Below are 9,134 nucleotides of genomic sequence, written 5' to 3'. Positions count from 1 at the left end.
GTGAGGGCATGTGCCCAAAAGCGAAAATCTCAAAAAAAAAAAAAAAAAAAAAGCCTGAGGCAAAAGAACATTTAATTTTCTTGTATGAAACTGATGTATACTAATATCAAATTTACAAATTCTACAATATCAGATTCTTCATTTGTCTTTCAGACCCATTTTAATAAGGTACTCTTTTTCAGTTCATAATCAATTGCCACATTCGAAAGCAGGACTTTAAACCTATGCCATTTTTTCAAAATGTCTGTTTCAGTAGGTTAAAAGGCTCCCTGTGGCTACAACTACAGTTCAGAAAAACAAAGATATATAAAAGCTCAGTTCACAAGATAACAAAGAGCAATAAGCTAGGAATAAGAAGGCCCTGGTAATGGTTCTATGTCTGTAACCTCACAGACTGACCTGACCTCCTCTCTGGTCCTCTCCTTGGCCACATGCTCTAGGCACACTGGCCCCTCACTAGTCCTCTCATTCCAGAGGTGGTCCATCCCTTTGGCTGGAATTGCTTTCCCCAATATCAGTACTGTTGACTTCCTTACTAAATTGCCATGGCCTCAGAGACCCATTCCAAATACTCCACTAAATTACAAATCTGCCCTCCCCATCCCAATCCCCTTACCCTGAACTACTTTTCAAAACAGAATTTACTTGGTTCACCATTGGCATGGTGAATGTGGCTAAGGCAGCTGCATTCCAGAAAGCCAAACATGTGCTTCAAGCCCCACACCTAGCAAATGGAGAAACACGCATGTGAAAGCATGCCCAGAATCCCAACAGAAGAGAGAAACAGGGAAGGAACTATGTGGCCATCCCCACTGGGAGATGCTTTCCAGAACCCCCACAAGTACACACGTCCTATAACAATTTTTTTTTTCTATAACAAATTTTTTAAAAACAGAATTTACCACTATCTACCTTGGCATATAATTTACTTATCAGTTATGTTTATCTTATTTGTTATTCCATCCGCTATAGTATAAATTCCACAGAGAGAGCTAATCAGCACTCAAAACAGTACCTGGAACATAGCAGTTGCTCAATATATACATCTGGTTAGATAAATAAATATCTGATATCTCACTCTAAGCGTACTATTAGTATTCATTTTGTCTAAGATATTCTTCCCCATAAGTATACTAATTTTATAAAAATAACATTAAATTTTATCAAATATTGTATTTTATTAAACAAAAGCTAGTTTATCAAATATCTTTAAAGCAATTAATGAGATATTCATATAGCTTATTTTCCCTACTGATATACAAACTAATAGATTCCTTGAAGTATCCTTCATTCCAAATATCAATCATCTTTGATCATGCTGGATTTTCATTTTTAGTATACTATTAAATATGACATGCTAGTGTTAGACTTTGAAAGAATTCAATTAAGTTATCTAGTCTTAGTCTATTTAGAATGAAAGTAACTGATAACATTTTATATTTTCTTTCATGATCATGATCTATATCAGTAAGTTACTGTCTCAAATCATTTTTTTCAAAATGTCTGTTTCACTAAGATTTTCAAGTAGGTTTTTGAAATATTTCTAGTATATCAGTTGTTCAGTTCTTAAACATAAACAAAAAAAATTTTTTTTTTGGAGAGGTTTTTGCTATAGGGCACGTGCACTCGCCAGACACAGAGAGACATAGAGACAGAAAGCGAGAAATCACCCCCAGGAGGGATGGTCACACTGCAATCCCTTCTCCTCCATTCTCCTCTCAGGATCTAGGGCATGCACGCACACACGCCCGGCGTGAGCTTTAAGCCACCGGGTCCGGGACACGAACCATGGTCAACTATGTGGGAGTCCAGCGACATAGCCATTATGCTAACTGCTAGTTCCCAATAAACAAAATTTTTTTTAATTGCCAGAGGACACATGCACTAGCCAGATGGAAAGCCATAGGAAGACAGAATCCCCAAACGGGACATGATCACACCAAAATCTTCTTCCTCCATTTCTCCTTAACACTAGGATTTTGGGTGCATACACACCTAGCATGTTTTTCAAGCTGCCAGTATTGAGAAGTTAACTGTGATCAAGTTAGTCATAGGATCTAACTGCCTATGCACATAATCACTGTGCTTTGGGGCTGGCCCAATTCTTAAAAACTGTTTCTTTTGGGACCAGCAGTTGGCGTAATGGCCATGTCGCTGGATTCCCATGTAGTCAACCGTGGTTCGAGTCCTAGACCCAGTGGCTTAAACTCACGCCAGGTGCATGTGTGTGCGTGCCCAAGATCCCAAGAAGAGAATGGAGGAGAAGGGATTGTGGCGTGGCCATCCCCACTGGGGGATGATTTCTTGCTTTCTGTCTCACGTATACACCCTTAGCAAAAAACAGGACACATGTGTTTGTTAGAGAGAGAGAGAGAGAGAGAGAAAAGTAAGAAATTACTCCTGGGGGGAGATGGTCACCCCACAATCCTTTCTCCTCCATTCTCCTCTCGAGATGCTGGGCATACACTCACATGTATTCAGCATGATTTTTCAAGCTGCCAGGTTCAGGACTTGAACTATGAAGTTGTTCAAATGGAATCCAGCTGCCTTAGCCTCCATGATACCTGCAAGTCCCAGTTCTTAAACTTTTTAATGTTTTTTTCTTTATAATAAATTTCGTAGATCCAACTCTATTAGGAATTTTTCTAAGAATTATCTTTTTAATTTCTAAAACTAAGTTTTACTTTGTTTCTTTCAATGTGTGTGTTTTTTTGTTTTATTAAGAATTATTTAATTTTATCTATTATTATTATTTTGAATTTTCTATAGGGCACACATGTTCACCAGAGAAAAAGGGAGAGAGAGGGGGAAGTAAAAAAGCAAGTCACCAGGTCTGGGACTTAAACTGTGGTCTGCCATGTGGGAGACCATCACCTTAACTACCACGCCACCTGCTGGACCCTTCAGTGTATTTTTTAACAAAGTTTGAGATCATAACATGTAGCATCAAAAATTCTTAAACTATGTCATGTACCTTTTCTTCTATTCCTTGGCCTATTGTTTATACTATTTTTTCTCCAATTAATTCAATCTACTTTAAGACTTTTTCTTAGCCCCAATAGAAAAGTAAATGTAATTATCCAATTTAAACTAAAACAGTTTGTGCTCTCTGTTAGGGCACAGATCAGTTAACTAGTAACACAGGTAAGTGCCTTTAGTTTTTTTCTGGAGAGGTTTTTGCTATAGGTGCATGCACTCACCAGACAGACAGAGACAGACAGAGAGAGACAGAAAGCAAGAAACAACCCCCCACACAGAAAGCAAGAAATCCCTCCCCAGGGGGGATGGTCACGCCGCAATCTCTTCTCCTCCATTCTCCTCTCAAGATCTTGGGCACTCACGCACACGCGCCCGATGTAATTTTAAGCCACTGGGTCTGGGACGCGAACCGCAGTTGACTACGTGGGAGTCCAGCAACATAGCCATTACACTAACTGCTGGTCCCAAGTACCTTTAGTTTTAAGAGAGATTTTTAAAAATGGTTTAAGGATTCCCTAGGAGCATTTACCTAAGCCTTTCTTAGGTACCCTGATTCTAGTTTCTTTAGGAATTAACTATGTTAAAGATTAGATACTCTACTTCCTCAGAAAACTCTCCCAATAAAACAGATAGTTAGTAATAAATTTCACCATGCCCAATTTAAACCTGCAGCTTTGCAACTGTCTATTCACCATTTCATAAAATAAAATACCTCATGTGGTAAAAAAAAGTAATAAATTATACACTTGATGAAGGCTAGTCCTGTTTAAGAGTACTTTCTGTCTTTTCTGCCTTCCTAAGTATGCAAGCCAATGAGGAAATGGAGTGTGAAATGTCACACTGATCATGTTAAAGTTGTTAAAACACTAAATATCTTGATCAACATAAAGAGCAAATTCCTATGCTAAAATGTAAACAGTATATTTTGTCTAGTTCAAGCTTTCTGAAAAGCAATTAGAAAATAAACTTAGATCCTTCCTTTATAAACTTCTAAGAGTGATAATTATTTTTACTAATAGTTGACAGTGAACCACTTAAAAAGAATGTTTTCCTTAAAAAGTAAAAACAAACAAAAGTTCATAATTTCAAGATCCCTTTAACCACACATTTATCCTATTGCACTTAATGATCATCAAGTTAAGCAGCGTTAGATTACTAACTACAAGTAATAAGATACAACAAAGTGCAGAAACACTCAGAGACATGCTTTTGTTACTGAATTAAAATAAAGAATTGTCTGAGTGTCTGCACTCTATGACTGAAACTGATTGACTAAAGGATGTACAAACACAAGATATGGGTGTGAATCCCAGATGTGGTGTGTGTGGAGGAGTGGGGCCTGGGAAAGGACATTTGGAGGGGGGATACAGAGGCAGAGCATTGATGGAATGGGGAGGTGTGGTGTTACTTGTTGAAGATATTTTGATCAACTGGACTGGGGAGAAATGTTCACATATTGAAATGTTCACTTTGTAATCTAAATAATGTGATTGAATGTATAAAAAAAAAAAATCAGGGAACCAGCAGTTAGCGTAATGGCTATGTCGCTGGATTCCCACGTAGTCGACCGCTGTTCGTGTCCCGGACCCGGTGGCTTAAAACTCACGCCGGGCGCGTGTGCGTGAGTGCCCAAGATCCCGAGAGGAGAATGGAGGAGAAGGGATTGCGGCGTGACCATCCCCCCTGGGGGGTGATTTCTCGCTTTCTGTCTCTATGTCTCTCTCTGTCTGTCTGGCGAGCGCACGCGCCCTACAGTGAAAATCTCTCCAAAAAAAAAAAAAAAAAAATCAAAAAAAATTTTAAAAAAGGAATTGTTAAAGATTTTTATCTCCTAATTAATGGCTTTCTAAAATAAATGACTAGTTTTCTTTTTCCTCTTTAAAATATGAAGAATTTGACTGCTTGAAACCTATTTATTTCTATGCTCAAAAATTCCTGGAAAAGATTAATATGGAAGAATACTATTACATTTCAATTAAAGAATTTTCTTCATAGGAAACACTAAAACAAACAAAATATAATAAACAAAATATTGGCATCAATTACTCTAAAACTGACAACCAAATGCCCTGCTGACTTTTTTCAGAAAGCGGCTGTTTCCAATAAAACAGTGCCATCAAGTGGCTTAACATACTAATTTTTTAAAAATCCACAGTTATGGGGAAACCCCTCACAAAGACTCCAGCAGATACTCCTAAAAGCTAGATTAAGAAAAGATGTCTAAGAATAAAATATAGTACTGCACCTCTGAGAAACATTTAATTTGTATTAATCGAAAAAGACTTTAGGGTCGGCTCCATGCTCGGTCTCTCAGTCCCACTTCTGTGACGAGGACATTCTGCAGATCTGGCGCCAGTCGGCTACCTCCCCCGCGTCCCTGCCAGAGCCACCGCAAAGATGGACTCAGGAGTGCAAGTCGCTGATGAAGTATGTCGTATTTTTTATGACATAAAAGTTAGGAAATGCTCCACACCAGAAGAAATCAAGAAAAGAAAGAAGGCTGTCATTTTTTGTCTCAGTGCAGACAAAAAGTGTATCACTGTAGAAGAAGGCAAGGAGATGCTGGTTGGAGATGTTGGTGTAACCATCACCAATCCATTCAAGCATTTTGTGGGAATGCTTTCTGAAAAAGACTGCCGCTAGGCTTTGTATGATGCAAGCTTTGAAACTAAGGAATCCAGAAAAGATGAGCTGATTTTTTTTGTGGGCACCAGAACTAGTACCTCTGAAAAATAAAATGATCTACGAGAGCTCTAAGGATGCAATCAAAAAGAAATTTCAAGGCATAAAACATGAATATCAAGCAAATGGGCCAGAAGACCTGAATCAGGCTTGTATCACTGAGAAGCTAGGTGGATCCCTAATTGTAGCTTTCGAAGGATGCCCCTTGTAGCTTCATCATTCAGTGCCAAAAATCAAAAGCTTCCATCTTTAAAGTTATTACTTTCTTGCTATATAAGTAAAGCAAGTATTATTTAGGCCAGGGTCTCACTGAGGGGAACTGTCCTGTCATCTTTTAGCTACATATTCTATAACACGTGCAAAAGGCCCTAAATAAATCTAAAGTCTAAAGTTTAAAAACAAACAGAAAGACTATGGACACCCACTTGCCCTCACAAGACTAAATCTATACGGCTTCAAAATCACTAAAACAATACCAGATGCATTTTTATTTAAGATAAGGAAATGACATGCTTAGGTACTTTACTTTCCCTGATTCTAACTAACTTTAGAATTATTTAATTTTATTTAGCATTATTATTTTTAACTTACTATAGAGCATACAATGCCCACCAAAGAGAGAGACAGAGAGACAGAAAGTGAGAAAGCAAGTCAATAGATCTGGGACTGAACTATGGTTGGCCATGTAGGAGTTTAGCACCCCAACCACCACACCACCTGCTGGCCCAATTCTGACTGACTTTAAACTCAAAATCTGACTTAGGCAATGAACCTTCGAGGAGTACTAAGAATGTTCTATATCTTGATTTGAGTGGTAGACACATTATGGATACTAAAAATTTAAATATTTTTACGTGAAATTTCAATTGCATATGTATAATGGCTATATTATAAGTTACCTGTAAAACTGTATGCCAATACCTAATTAAGGGGGCTTCTAGATTTAATTTCTATGTATTCCGTCAAAGTTGTAGGCTAGGAAATACAATACAGCCCTTTCAGATATTTTTTACTGCTATTTACTTAATGAAGGAAAAACAAAACTGAAAATTCAAACTCTGCTTCAAACCGAACTTTAAAAATGATAAAGATGGGGACCAGCAGTTAGCGTAATGGCTATGTCGTTGGACTCCCACATAGTCAACCGCGGTTCGTGTCCCGGACCCAGTGGCTTAAACTCACGCCGGGCGCGCGTGCGTGCATGCCCAAGATCCCGAGAGGATAATGGAGGAGAAGGGATTGCAGCATGGCCATCCCCCCTGGGGGGTGATTTCTCGCTTTCTATCTCTCTGTCTCTGTCTGTCTGGCGAGCACACACGCCCTATAGCAAAAACTTCTCCAAAAAAAAAAAAAAAAGATAAAGATGAGGTAGCATGGTGGTTATGGCAGCTGGATCCCACATAGACAACTTCACAGTTCAAATCCTGGACTTGGTGGCTTGAAAAACTCATCAGGCATGTGTGCATACATGCCCAAAATACCAAGAGGAAAGTGGAAAAGGGATTGCAACATGGGCATTCCCCCTGGGGGCAAAGTGATTTATCACTTTCCCTCTCTGTCTCTCTCTCCAGAGCAAGCATACATGCCCTATGGAAAAAATTTAAAACAAACAAAAAGATGACTTACATCAAATTTTTAAAATTTTATGGGACCAAATAGTGGCACAGCAGTAAAATACAACAATCTTCAGGCAGACCTATATGGGGAAGTTACAGGTTCTTAACTCCAATTTTGTTATGTCCATGATGCAGGCTGCTTGGGGAGTGTCAAAACCCTGTCAGGAGTGCTGAATCGTTCTCTCTCTCCCCCCGCCCCCCAACACACACACACACACTCTCTTTCTCATTTACAGAATAAACATTTAAACATGTCACAAATTAAACCACCAAGAAAATGAAAAGGCAACTCATAGGATGGGAAAAAATATTTGCAAACTATTTATCTGATAAAAGATGTGCATCCAGAACACTTCACAAACTTTTACAACATATTAATAAAGAGACAAATACAGGTTCCAAAAGGGGACAAAGGATTTGAACAGACATTTCTCCAAAAAAGATAATACGAACAGCCAACAAGTACATAAAAAGATATTCAACACCAAAACCACAATAACCTCACACCCATTAGGATGACTATAATCAAAAATTGAATGACAGGAAGTGCAGGTGAGGATGTGAGGACACTAGAATCCTAATACAGTGTTTGGGGATGTAAAATGGTGCAAAGTGAAAAAAGTAGTTATTTAAAAATGTTAACGCATAGAGTCATTATATGACTCACCAATTCCACTCCTAAGTATATACCTCAGAGGACCAAAAGCAGATGTCTATACAAAGGGCTGTATACACATAGCTATAGGGGCATTACTCATAATACAGCTAAAACCTAGAAATGCAAATGTTCACCAACTGATAAATGAATACACAAAATGTGGTACCTCCACACAAATAGAACATTATTTGATTATGAAAGAAAGATACATGGTACAATATGGAAGAATTACTCTAAGAAGTCAGATGCAAACGTCACATACTATAAGATTCGGTTTATAATAATCAGAATAGGCAAATCCACAGAGTCAGAAAGCAGATTAGTGGTTGCTGAGTGCTTGAGGGGAAAACAAACAGATGAATGAATGAGACTAGCTGCCAATGAATATAGATGGAGCTTCTTGCAGGGGTACAAAAATGTTTAAAAACCAGATTGCAATGATCACTACATATATTAATTGGGTCAACGGAAAAGTCAAGACATATTTTTCTATACAAAAATGTGTCACAACTTTTCTGATAACCCAATAGATCACAGAACACTGACTGAACTGTGTATTTTGGGTAAGTATATTGTATGGTATGTAAATTCTATTTCAAAAAAGATTTTTTTCCTTGAGAGATTTTTGCTATAGGGCACGTGCACTCATTGGGGAGATAGAAGAAAGCAAGAATCACCCCCACCCCACCACAAAGAGGATGACCACACCACAATCTCTTCTCCATTATCCTCTCAGGATCTTGTGCACGCACACACATGCACCCAGAGTGAGTTTCAAGCTACCAGGGACTTGAAGCACGGTCAGCCATGTGGTTTGAGTCCCAGACCAGGTGGCTTAAACTCACACGAGGCACATGTGTTTGCGTGCCCAAGATCCCGAGAAGAGAATGGAGGAGAAGGGATTGTGGCGTGGCAGTACCCCCTGGGGGGTGATTGCTCGCTTCACTTCTGTCTCTCTGTCTGTCTGGCGAGCACATGCCCTATAGCAAAAACCTCTCCAAAAAAAAGAAAAAAAAAATAAATATTTTATTTAACTTTATTTATTTGTTTATTTTTAAATTTGCCCAGAGAGAGAAAGAATGAGAGTGTGAGAGAGAGAGAGAGGGAAAGTGAAAGCAAGCCACCAGATCCAGGACTCAAACTGTGGTCAGCCATGTGGAAGGCCAACACCCCGAGCCACCATGCCACCTGCCAGCCCA

The 9,134-nt window shown here is 38.8% G+C and overlaps 1 protein-coding gene and 1 pseudogene across 2 annotated transcripts in view; one reads left to right on the top strand and one right to left on the bottom strand.

The window, feature by feature from the left end:
- The window catches only part of UPF2 (UPF2 regulator of nonsense mediated mRNA decay), a 153,582-nt gene that overhangs the window by 84,257 nt on the left and 60,191 nt on the right, over positions 1 to 9,134 (bottom strand). The gene's annotated exons all lie outside the window — the stretch shown is intronic.
- On the top strand, positions 5,352 to 5,901 carry LOC102482933 (destrin pseudogene; annotated as a pseudogene).

The sequence above is a fragment of the Tupaia chinensis genome, unplaced genomic scaffold (assembly GCF_000334495.1).
Source record: "Tupaia chinensis unplaced genomic scaffold, TupChi_1.0 Scaffold000275_1, whole genome shotgun sequence".
NCBI lineage: Eukaryota > Metazoa > Chordata > Mammalia > Scandentia > Tupaiidae > Tupaia > Tupaia belangeri.
Note: the sequence above shows the minus strand (reverse complement) of the source record. Positions and strands in the feature narration are given on the sequence as shown.